The sequence below is a fragment of the Salvelinus sp. IW2-2015 genome, linkage group LG4q.1:29 (genome assembly GCF_002910315.2).
Source record: "Salvelinus sp. IW2-2015 linkage group LG4q.1:29, ASM291031v2, whole genome shotgun sequence".
NCBI lineage: Eukaryota > Metazoa > Chordata > Actinopteri > Salmoniformes > Salmonidae > Salvelinus > Salvelinus sp. IW2-2015.
The window spans coordinates 59,210,401-59,223,532 of NC_036842.1; the positions used below are offsets into that span (position 1 = coordinate 59,210,401).

General features: G+C 39.5%; 1 protein-coding gene and 1 long non-coding RNA gene across 2 annotated transcripts in view; one reads left to right on the top strand and one right to left on the bottom strand.

Moving 5' to 3' along the window:
- Nucleotides 1-13,132, top strand: part of LOC111960968 (A disintegrin and metalloproteinase with thrombospondin motifs 20-like) — a 140,620-nt gene that overhangs the window by 101,751 nt on the left and 25,737 nt on the right. The window lies entirely within an intron of this gene.
- LOC111962249 (uncharacterized) overlaps nucleotides 1,125-13,132 on the bottom strand; it is a 15,214-nt gene continuing 3,206 nt past the window's right edge. The window contains exons 2-3 of the long non-coding RNA XR_002877090.2: nucleotides 11,694-11,747; nucleotides 1,125-8,990 (exon numbers count right to left, since the gene is read on the bottom strand). This is a non-coding gene — a long non-coding RNA (uncharacterized lncRNA). The remainder of the gene's footprint in view (nucleotides 8,991-11,693; nucleotides 11,748-13,132) is intronic.

A 13,132-nucleotide genomic window follows, 5' to 3' on the forward strand; every position in this document is an offset into this window, starting at 1 on the left:
GGTAACACACTACGCCGTGAAGGACTGAAATCCTGCAGCGCCCGCAAGGTCCCCCTGCTCAAGAAAGCACATATACATGCCCGTCTGAAGTTTGCCAATGAACATCTGAATGATTCAGAGGACAACTGGGTGAACGTGTTGTGGTCAGATGAGACCAAAATGGAGRTCTTTGGCATCAACTCAACTTGCCGTGTTTGGAGGAGGAGGAATGCTGCCTATGACCCCAAGAACACCATCCCCACCGTCAAACATGGAGGTGGAAACATTATGCTTTGGGGGTGTTTTTCTGCTAAGGGGACAGGACAACTTCACCGCATCAAAGGGACGATGGACGGGGCCATGTACCGTCAAATCTTGGGTGAAAACCTCCTTCCCTCAGCCAGGGTATTGAAAATGGGTCGTGGATGGTTATTCCAGCATGACAATGACCCAAAACACACGGCCAAGGCAACAAAGGAGTGGCTCAAGAAGAAGCACATTAAGGTCCTGGAGTGGCCTAGCCAGTCTCCAGACCTTAATCCCATAGAAAATCTGTGGAGAGAGCTGAAGGTTCGAGTTGCCAAACGTCAGCCTCGAAACCTTAATGACTTGAAGAAGATCTGCAAAGAGGAGTGGGACAAAATCCCTCCTGAGATGTGTGCAAACCTGGTGGCCAACTACAAGAAACGTCTGACCTCTGTGATTGCCAACAAGGGTTTTTCCACCAAGTACTAAGTCATGTTTTGCAGAGGGGTCAAATACTTATTTCCCTCATTAAAATGCAAATCAATTCATAACATTTTTGACATGCGTTTTTCTGGATTTTTTTGTTGATATTGTGTATCTCACTGTTCAAATAAACCTACCATTAAAATTATAGACTAATCATTTCTTTGTCAGTGGGCAAACGTACAAAATCAGCAGGGGATCAAATACTTTTTTCCCTCACTGTATATACAGTATGTTGCCATGCTTCACAAAGGGATTTGTTTTCTCAAGTGGCAGTTGTGTGGGTTAAACCTTGTCATGGACTTACCTGGCGAGATAATTAGGGTGTCTTGTGGCATTCTTCAGTCAGGGTTTATCCAATTTAACAATCAAGTCATGTAAGCATTAACTGATACCGAAGAGAATGACTCACCAAAGACAGAAAATCATTGACATTTATTGCACAGATTTTGGTGGTCAAACACAGTTTAGGAGCAGTAAAGTTCCACACAAAACAGATTGGCAACAATGTAAACATTTTAAGTAATGATGATTGTTTTAAAAACCGTTTGCAAAAAAATGTGTGTGAAGCAACATTAACCAACAATAATGCAGTGTGTGATGAATTGGCAAACATTTGAGTCATTTATGCCTATTTTGTTGCTAATGAAAACCATTTCCTGCTGTGAGTGAGGGTTCCCAAGGAGAGCAATCTAGGTTGGAGAGATCGCATTGGTTCAAATGAAATCCACATGCACAACATAGACATACTTGACTTTGGCCTTAGGCCACTTGCAGACAAATTCCCCAAACCTGTCACCCTGGGGTCAGATGGTCATGACATCATTGAGCTTGTGTTTCCTGATCCAGCCCATATGCCAGTCTAGCAACTGGAACTAGCTAGGACCTGGAGACTCGGAGGTTCCCTCAGCCCCAGTTCTTCAAGCATGGTTCTTGTCATAGCTTAGGTTTGAAACCAGAGCAGGCGGCTAATGTTACATTTGGGCCCTTTAGTGATTGTTCATTTGATGTTAAATCAAACCAAATTATGCAATTCATTAGTTGTATTGGTCAATAGTTGATTGCTGTATCTTGTAGGTTTTGGCTTGCCAGGAGGCTGAAGCCTTTGGAGACACCAAACCAGATGCTGCTTTCAGATGTTATCTGAGGCAAAATCTTTGGACATGAGTAGAGCTTTGACAGCAGCAGTAAAGTCTGTATCAGAAGGCCAAAGAGTTGGGAAAACATGGAGAATAACATGGAGAATAACATATATATTGAAAGAAGAGAAATAGAGAAAAGTAGTTTTTTATTTTTAAGTTTCTCCATTATTCAATTTCCTGTCTGTTTCAAATCAAAGTAATGCGTTTTTGGCATGGGATTTCATTCCAAAACAACTGTAATAATAGCATGATGCTCTTCGCCAACATTGATGTGTCCAATCTTTTCTTTCTTCCAATTTATTGCAATTTAGAGAGCAATTAAATTATGCTGCCAGGCCTCAATACAAACAAATGACCAACAAAAGACATGTCTTGCATACAAAGATGGATTTGTTTTTATCCCAGATCGACTAGCAAAACAAGCATATCTTGACATGTTTGACTGAAAGAGAAATAGACACGATATTTATATGTTACATATGGAGAATAAATATTAAACATCAGTGGTGGGGAAAGTATTTTATGTAAACCAGTGACCCTACTTTCTTTATGGACATCTGCCATTGAGCACGGTCAACGTCATATATAGTCGTGATATATAGTCGGCTCTACTGTATGTGGCCTAGTCCTCTGAATTCACTCATATAGACATAACCGCTAATGCAGTCTCAGTGAGGGAGGGTGATGACATAAAATGGCCCAAACCTTTGAGAGCAGGAGTTTCCTCGCGACCACAAAGAATATCTGGATACAGAGCAGAGAAAGGGGAGAAAGAGAAAGATCAAGAGAGGGGAAGTGACTAGTTTAGGCAGATATTTGTTTCGCTGGTGTTTCAGCTGAGGATGAATGCAGGGGGATAAAATGAGAGATGTAGGTTAAAGATCTGGAAGCGTTTAACCCAGGCTTTCCCTGGCTCTTCCAATGATCGGGAACAGGTCCCCTCTGAAGAGCGGCTGCTTCTTCTCAACTGGCATCGCAACACATCTGAGAGAAGGTCTCTAAAGCTATGGGGTGGTGAATCCTCTCTGAAATTGGACTTAAATGCATGTTCCTCTCACCTCGTCTTTACCGGAGACGTGATGGGATGATTCAAGTTGGGGTTTGTTGGTGGCTATCAGGTTGATATACTGTACCTTGGGAGTTGGACTGTATTAAACTCTTTTTTTTTTTTTACTTGGTTTAGTGGGAAAGAGTTTGATGAATGAAGTGTCCTAGAAGAGCGTGGTAACCTACTCAAAGTAACAGATCTCCCTTGAAAGTAGGGCTTATCACGTTTCACCTCACATCTTACCATAGGCACTCGACACCGCTGCTTTCTGATGTGGCGTCAGTGTATTACCCTTTATACAATAGACGTCAGTGTATTACCCTTTATACAATAGACATCAGTGTATTACCCTTTATACAATAGACATCAGTGTATTACCCTTTATACAATAGACGTCAGTGTATTACCCTTTACACAATAGACGTCAGTGTATTACCCTTTATACAATAGATGTCAGTGTATTACCCTTTATATGAAGTTCACATCGCGCAACGTTCAGTTCTCCTCCCATATCGTCCTACAGCGTCGTATTCGCCCGAGTAAATTGCAAGCCCATTTCAAAGGCTCTAGGTTCTTAAAAATATACAGTGCTGAAGTCTGAGGCAGCCATTGGTGGGCAAATATTATATCTGATGTGTTCCAAACCAAGGATGAATAGTTTTCTTTTGACTTTGTAGTCACTGCTATTATGGAAAAAAACATACATTTTACTGTTGAGGACACATAGTTATTCTCAAGGTTTAAAACCACCTTTTGAGTCCGCGGAGCCCAGCTGCAGACTGAACTTTGTTGCACATCTTCAAAGACTGCTGAAGTGGGGGTGGGTGGAATCAAAGGGAGATAGTATAGCAGGCTTGGTAAACACACCAGCGACACACAACAACATCACTCCCATAACGCCCCCATAAAAGCTAGCGGTGTAAACAGAGTGTTCAGCTTAGAGGAATGTGTTAATGAGACACACACAGACCAGGTGTTGACGTTCAACCATCTCTAAAGTACAAAGATCTCTAACAACAATGGGATCGTCCCACGATGAACATGCAACACTTTCACATTTTTCTTGTGTATTTGAGAGAGGAAAATGTCACCCTTTGACTGATAACTGGACTGTAGCTTTTTGGTTTAAACGCAAGGTAAAAGTCGCTGTTTTTTTTGTGGCGCAATTCCATTATCAGGACCAGGACGAACCAGGCCAAGAAAGAATGCGAGCTTGGCTGTGAAAGCGCTCCTTGTCTTTGGCTTGCGAGCTCGTCTCTACAATAAATTAGGCTAGAGTTTGGGGTTTTGACAGACCCAAAGTAAACCGGCGTTGAGTAAGAAGAATTGGCTGAATGGAATTTGGAAGGATAGAATTTGCCAGGAATAGGGACCCTTGGAGATCCTGCGCTAAAAGGTCAATTTAGAACCTCACACCTGATCCGTCTTTTTAGTTTGGCTGTCAGAAATCAGGTTCACTACCATTGCCTGGCATAACTTTACGAGACAGTAGTGGTTTCCTCAATTGAGCACCAATGGATTTTTTCTGGAATGGGACATGGAAATGGAAATTGGTTCCAGGTGAATGTTTGGACAGGCTGAAAAACTGGTTGTTTTTTGTCATTCCAAAAGTTGACTTATGGTTGCTCAGTTTATATGTCCCGAGTGGTGTTGACTTAAAAAGAGAATTGTGTTGGGGAAACTAAATATGCCCTCTTTTTGGGTTGTTTATTTGAGTTTCTGGCCATGGCGGAGGCACAGTTTGGCAACAATGGGAGACTACGCGTTTGATTTTAGTTGACTATTTTAATTTTCCATCACAAGCAGCCTGAAGCTCCTGTAGTGGACATTTTGTTAACTTTGTTAACACAGAGCTAGAATTGTTTAGACGTTGCAATAATCTTTTCAATCATCATTACCCTGACAGTGAACTCCATGGTGATCCCAATATGACTGTAGGTGGGTCATTCCACAAAATTAACTTGGTAACTTGGTGAAAAAAAGTTGTATTTTTTTATTTTAACATTCTGAAGAGCACATGCTCAACTTAATAGAAACATGTTTTCCTATCCCAAGAGGAACTTCTCTAGGATAGGGGGCAGCATTTTCACGTTTGGATGAAAAGCATACCCAAATTCAACTGTCAGCTACTCATCCCCAGAAGATAAGATATGCATATTATTAATAGATTTGTATAGAAAACACTCTGAAGTTTCTAAAACTGTTTGAATCATGTCTTTGAGTATAACATAACTTATTTAGCAGGCGAAACCCCGAGGACAAACCATTCAGATTTTTTTTTTGAGGTCACTCTCTTTTCAATGGTTTTTCATTGGGAATCCAGATTTAAGATTTAAGGGACCTTCTTGCAGTTCCTACCACTTCCTCTGGATGTCAACAGTCTTTAGAAATTGGTTGAGGTTTTTCCTTTGTGTAATGAAGAAGTACGGCCATCTTGAACGAGGGTATAGAGGCGCATGACCAGAAAGCTAGCTACAGATTGTTTTCCTCCTGTATTGAACACAGATCATCCCATCTTCAATTTCATCAATTATTTACGTAAAAAAATACCTAAAGTTGTATTACAAAAGTAGTTTGAAATGTTTTGGCAAAGTTTACAGGTAACTTTTGAGATATTTTGTAGTCACTTTGAGCAAGTTGGAACCGGTGTTTTTCTGGATCAAACGCGCCAAATAAATGGACATTTTGGATATATATCGACGGAATTAATCGAACAAAAGGACCATTTGTGATGTTTATGGGACATATTGGAGTGCCAACAAAAGAAGCTCGTCAAAGGTAAGGCATGAATTATATTTTTATTTCTGCGTTTTGTGTCGCGCCTGCAGGGTTGAAWTATGCTTCTCTCTCTTTGTTTGCTGTGGTGCTATCCTCAGATAATAGCATCGTTTGCTTTCGCCGAAAAGCCTATTTGAAATCTGACATGTTGGCTGGATTCACAACAAGTGTAGCTTTAATTTGGTGTATTGCATGTGTGATTTCATGAAAGTTAGATTTTTATAGTAATTTATTTTAATTTGGCGCTCTGCATTTTTACTGGCTTTATGCCAGGTGGGACGCTAGCGTCCCACATACCCCAGAGAGGTTTAAATACGAAAACTGACTAGTAAGTGTCTATTAGGTCTGGGCAGTAAACCGCATTTTACTATATACCGGATTGGATTTGTACTTTTCCTTACATAACGTTTTTTTCAATTTGGTTTGTTGGCTGCGGCTAGGAGACCCATACGGCGGCGCACAATTGGTCTTGCGTCGTCCGAGTTAGGAGAGGGTTTGCCTGGCCGGGATGTCCTTGTCCCATAGCACTCCAGCGATCCCTTGTGGAGGGCCGGGCGTATGCACGCTGACTTCGGTCGGCAGTTGTACGGTGTTTCCAAAGATAATGTTTGGTTTGTTAAATGTAATGGAATGTAATGTTTGGTTTTGCCATGAATCTTGCCTGTGAGGCAGTGCAGGTGCCAAAAGCGCCTTAGTCGACACACCGCCCCCTTGTGGCAAAAGTAAGAACTGCCATTGAATCTATTCAAAATACATGATCATAAAGGATAATAATGGTTCTGAGAAAGGAAAAGTTACCTTTTCACAAAATAGGGCATTTTTAAATTATAGCAAATGAGTAAAGGAAATGCAGAAATGTATACAAATGCTTTAAATAATCTTTGGTTGAAGTTTGATTGATAAAACAATCAGAAGAGAGAAAGACCCATTAAAACCACTTAGAATATATTTGTTAGCAACCTAAGGTCATGCGCTACCCATGAAGCATATACATACGTTTTATTATTCAAAAACATAAAATACTGTCATACCGTCAAAAATAAGAAAATATTGTGATATGATATTTTGGCCATATCACCCAGCCCTAGTGCCTATTAAGTGCAAAATAAAGTACATGGGTTACACGTAACAGTCAAAGGTTTGTACTCACCTACTCATTCAAGGGTTTTTCTTTATTTTTTATTCCTTTCTACAGAATTTTCTGTAGAATAATAGTGAAGACATCAACACAATGAAATAACACATATGGAATCATGTAGTAACCCAAAAAGGGTTAAACAAATCAAAATATATTTTAGATTTTAGATTCTTCAAAGTAGCCACATTTTGCCTTGATGACAGCTTTGCACACTCTTGGCATTCTCTCAAACAGCTTCACCTGGAATGCTTTTCCAACCATTTTGAAGGAGTTCCCACATATACTGAGCACTTGTTGGCTGCTTTTCCTTCACTCTGCGGTCCAACTCATCCCAAACCATCTCAATTGGGTTGAGTTTGGGTGATTGTGGAGGCCAGGTCATCTAATGCAGCACTCCATCACTCTCCTTCTTGGTCAAATAGTCCTTACACAGCCTGGAGGTGTGTTGGTTCATTGTCTTGTTGAAAAACATGATATTCCGACTAAGCGCAAACCAGATGGGATGGCGTATCGCTGCAGAATGCTGTGGTAGCCATGCTGGTTAAGTGTTCCTTGAATTCTAAATAAATCACAGACAGTGTCACCAGCAAAGCACCCCCACACCATCACACCTCCATGCTTCACAGTGGGATCCACACATGCAGAGATCATCCGTCACCTATCTGCGTCTCACAAAGACACGGCTGTTGGAACCAAAAATCTCAAATTTGGACTCATCAGACCAAAGGACAGATTTCTAACGGTCTAATGTCCATTGCTTGTGTTTCTTGGCCCAAACAAGTCTCTTCTTCTTATTGGTGTCCTTTAGTAGTGGTTTCTTTGCAGTAATTCTACCATGAAGGCCTGATTCACACAGTCTCCTCTGAACAGTTGAAATGTGTCTGTTACTTAAACTCTGTGAAGCATTTATTTGGGCTGCAATCTGAGGTGCAGTTAACTTTAATGAACTTATCCTCTGCAGCAGAGGTAACTCTGGGTCTTCCTTTCCTGTGGCGGTCCTCATGAGAGCCAGTTTTATCATAGCGCTTGATGGTTTTTGCGAGAGCATTTGAAGAAACTTTAAAAGTTCTTGAAATATCCCAGATTGACTGACCTTCATGTCTTGAAGTAATGATGGACTGTCATTTCTCTTATTTGAGCTGTTCTTGCCATAATATGGACTTGGTCTTTTATCAAATAGGGCTGTCTTCTGTATACAACCCCTACGTTGTCGCAACACAACTGATTGGCTCAAACACATTAAGAAGGAAAGAAATTCCACAAATTAACTTTGAACAAAAAAAAGGAATAGTTTCACTATATTAAAACTAGAGTTCAGTTCACGTAACAGGGTTGACCTTAAAATGAGGGACAGGTTTTTTCCCCCTTACAATTAATCATTAATCACATGAAATCAATTATAATGTTCAGAAATGGCATTGTCAAAGCAACAAATTAACTATGGCTTTACAATGATTTATTAAGAGGGTTCAAATCTGCATAAAGGTCACTGGGTGCACACAGCAAGTCTTTGTTCATATACAAAATAATATTTATTGAATTCTCCATGTGGTCTATATTAAAGGGTACTTAATTTAATATACCATGCTTTTAAAATTCAATATTGGTGTACAATTCCTACTTAAAATATCAAATGAAAGCAAAAGGGATTTTTTTCGTGGAAGGACCCTTATAGAAAAGTCCCTATTTTGACCTTTGGTACCTAAATATACTTATGTCATTGGTTTGTACCAACTGTTTTGTGAAGGAATCCTATTTGTGAGTTAATACCAGTTAATTTGAATAAATATAACCTACTTACTCATGTAGTAATTATCTAAAGATTTCTGGATGCAAGATTTGGACCGCATTGACCAGGGTTGGATTGGACTGTATTTGTGTTAGTGAGGTGTTGGTTAGTGTTTCTTCCTATGCATGGAGATGATCAGGCCTGTGTGTGGCTATTTTGGCCATGAGGATGAAAGATCTATGATTCCAATATTCCTCCGCACCACAACGCTCTGCCCTTACCAGCTGTTCCCACGTTGACAACGTGTTGTTTTGACTTGTGTCTTTGAAACTTCCCTGCAAAACAGGACCTTGAACAGTAAAAGCAGCCTGCAACGGCTCACTGGCGTATGTCTTACCCTCTGAGCTCTGCAAACGTCTTCTTTTCCCCACAGTGACACGGACAAAGCTGTAATGAGATCATAATATTACTATCTCTCTCTCAGTGTATCTTGTTCACTGATATTTCTTGGCCCTGGGGAAATGTGTACATATTGCATTGTTAGGAGGATCATAAACCTTGATTATTTTCAATACGGCTGAGATGACCATATTTTTTAAGAAGTTGTTGCCAATTACTATAAAGAGTATTTGGGTATCTGTTTGCTAGAACAGATTGTAATATTCTGGACAATCTTCACACAATCGTGAGTTTGTTCTTCATTCAGGTCAGCTCTGATCCCCTTTGAAGAGACAGTGTACAGTCACTATGGTTATCATGTGCTTGGTATTACCATTCCAGTTGCACTGCGAGCACTCCGCAATGTGATAGGAATTCAGCCTTGGCACTCACATGTTCTGAGATATGGTATTTCTTAGAACTCGGGAATATAGGATAAATATTAGGGGGAAAAGTCTGCTCCCACACTACAGGTGCTATTAACCCATGTTAAGTCCACCTCTACTAAACATTACACTAGTCGTCTTCAAAATCCACCTGTGAAGTTGAAGGCATCAGACTTCAGTACCAGTAATCTGATCCAGTGTCTGTTCCAATGTTACAGATTTTTTTATTACATTATTTCCTTTTCTATGTAGTCTTTCAATCTTTACATTTTGTACCACAATTTGACCACAATGTATTGTATTACAGTAAATAGGTACAGTTGAAATCGGAAGTTGAGGTTGCACTTAGTTTGGAGTCATTAAAACTAGTTTTTCAACCACTTCACAAATTTCTTGTTAACGAACTATAGTTTTGGCAAGTCGGTTAGGACATCTACGTTGTGCATGACACAAGTAATTTTTCCAACAATTGTTTACAGACAGATTATTTCACTTATAATTCACTGTATCACAATTCCAGTGGGTCAGACATTTACATACACTAAGTTGACAGTGCTTTTAAACAGCTTGGAAAATTCCAGAAAATGATGTCATGGCTTTAGAAGCTTCTGATAGGCTAATTGACATCATTTGAGTCAATTGGAGGTGTACCTGTGGATGTGTATTTCAAGCCTACCTTCAAATTCAGTGCCTCTTTGCTTGACATCATGGGGAAATCAAAAGAAATCAGCCAAGAAGAAATATTGTAGACTCAGAAAAAAAAATTGTAGACCTCCACAAGTCTGGTTCATCCTTGGGAGCAAACACCTGAAGGTGCCACGTTCATCTGTACAAACAATAGTACGCAAGTATAAACACCATGGGACCACGCAGCCGTCATACCGCTCAGGAAGGAGACACGTTCTGTCTCCTAGAGATGAAGGTACTTTGGTGCGAAAAGTGCAAATCAATCCCAGAACAGCAGCAAAGGACCTTGTGAAGATGTTGGAGGAAAACGGGTACAAAAGATCTATATCCACAGTAAAACGAGTACTATATCGACATAACTGAAAGGCCGCTCAGCAAGGAAGAAGCCACATCTCCAAAACCGCCATAAAAAAGCCAGACTACGGCACATGGGGACGAAGATCGTACTTTTTGGAGAAATGTCCTTTGGTCTGATGAAACAAAAATAGAATTGTTTGGCCATATTGACCATCGTTATGTTTGGAGGAAAAAGGGGAGGCTTGCAAGCCGAAGAACACCATCTCAACCGTGAAGCACAGGGGTGGCAGCATCATGTTGTGGTGGTGCTTTGCTGCAGGGGGGACTGGTGCACTTCACAAAATAGATGGCATCATGAGGCAGGAAAAGTATGTGGATATATTGAAGCAACATCTCAAGACATCAGTCAGGAAGTTAAAGCTTGGCTGCAAATGGGTCTTCCAAATGGACAATGACCCCAAGCATACTTCAAAGTTGTGGCAAAATGGCTTAAGGACAACAAAGTCAAGGTTTTGGAGTGGCCCATCACAAAGCCCTGACCTCAATCCTTATAGAAAATTTGTTGGCAGAACTGAAAAAGCGTGTGCGAGCAAGGAGGCCTACAAACCTGATTCAGTTACACCAGCTCTGTCAGAAGGAATGGGCCAAAATTCACCCAACTTATTGTGGGAAGCTCGTGGAAGGCTACCCAAAACGTTTGACCCAAGTTAAACAATTTAAAGGCAATGCTACCAAATACTAATTGAGTGTATGTAAACTTCTGACCCACTGGGAATGTGATGAAAGAAAATAAAAGCTGAAATAAATCATTCTCTCTACTATTATTCTGACATTTCACATTCTTAAAATAAGGTGGTAATCCTAACTAACCTAAAACAGGGCATTTTTACTAGGATTAAATGTCAGGAATTGTGAAAAACTGAGTTTAAATGTATTTGGCTAAATTGTATGTAAACTTCCGACTTCAACTGTACATCCCTATACTGATTTTAAGTCAGAGTGGACAGCATGAAATATCAATAAACCATTCCTAAAAGCCACACCCTTAGTCCACAACCTAAGTAATTTATTGTGCACATCCAGCTATATGTTTCAACCCCAAATTAATGGATAACATAGATACTTAAGAACATTTGGGAAATTGTACGGTGCCTTTTGAGGTTTGAAAACATCTGACAAACCTTTGAAGTGAACTACTAATTTAAAGTTAGTTGTCCTGTAGGGATTTCTCTCTTCTTTCTGTTAAAGTTGCATATACCCTGGCATAGTGGTATAGGCTGAACAACAGATAATGGTCTCATAGGTTACCCAATAGCGTGGTCTCTCTATGCCATTGGCTTACCTGTCCTCTGGGATGGAATGGGCGGGGTCATCCTGCGACTGCAGCCTGCCAATCCTAGACAAAGACATGCTCTTATCAACACCATAGAAAAAGAAAAGCAGCTCTGTCTATTTAACTTCAAGGGCTACATGCTGTTTTCTAGTATATTCTTTATGCCACACAGAATAAACATGAAATAGCTGGATTTGGTTTGGTTTGGCAATCGATTAAGTCAACTGTTCCAGAACCCTTAAACACTAGAAAAGCAGGAAAGCAGTTGAAAGAAGCAGAAGAAGCACAAGCAGCTTAGCTGTTAGCACAATGCAGTACATGGTTAAACATCGCCTATGTCTTTCTGCCTAATACATCTCCCGTTCTGGTTGAAAAACGTTGTTAAACAAAACCACAGCTATGTTACTGTGGTCGCTTTCAGGCAACAATCCCATTCTGTCTACTATAGTAATCCATATTATTTCCAGGTGAATGTCACTGGCTTATACTAGATATAACCCACCTAATCATGTGAAATGAATTGCTGTTACAACTTGGGAGGGCAAATCTGTCTTGCCAGAAAGTCATTATTTCATGCGGATTGTTTTTTCTTTTCTTTTCAAGAAAGTTTTCATAATGATAACATTTACAACCTGTAGCAGGAAAGTTTTCATAATGATAACATTTACAACCTGTAGCAGGAAAGTTTTCATAATGACAATTAATATTAACATATTTACAACCTGTAGCAGGAAAGTTTTCATAGATAACATTACAACCTGTAGCAGGAAAGTTTCATATAGATAACTTTACAACCTGTAGCAGAAAGTTTTCATAATGATAACATTTACAACCTGTAGCAGGAAAGTTTCTATAATAGATACATTTACAACCTGTAGCAGGAAAGTTTTCATAATGATAACATTTACAACCTGTAGCAGGAAAGTTTTCATAATGATAACATTTACACCTGTAGCAGGAAAGTTTTCATAATGATACATTTACAACCTGTAGCAGGAAAGTTTTCATAATGATAACATTACAACCTGTAGCAGGAAAGTTTTCAAATGATAACATTTACAACCTGTAGCAGGAAAGTTTTCATAATGATAACATTTACAACCTGTAGCAGGAAAGTTTTCATAATGATAACATTTTACAACCTGTAGCAGGAAAGTTTTCATAATGATAACATTTACAACCTGTAGCAGGAAAGTTTTCATAATGATAACATTTACAACCTGTAGCAGGAAAGTTTCATAATGATAACATTTACAACCTTGTAGCAGGAAAGTTTCATAATGATAACATTACAACCTGTAGCAGGAAATTTTCATAATGATAACATTACAACCTGTAGCAGGAAGTTTTCATAATGATAACATTTACAACCTGTAGCAGGAAGTTTCATAATGATAACATTTACAACCTGTAGCAGGAAGTTTTCATAATGATAACATTTACATAAC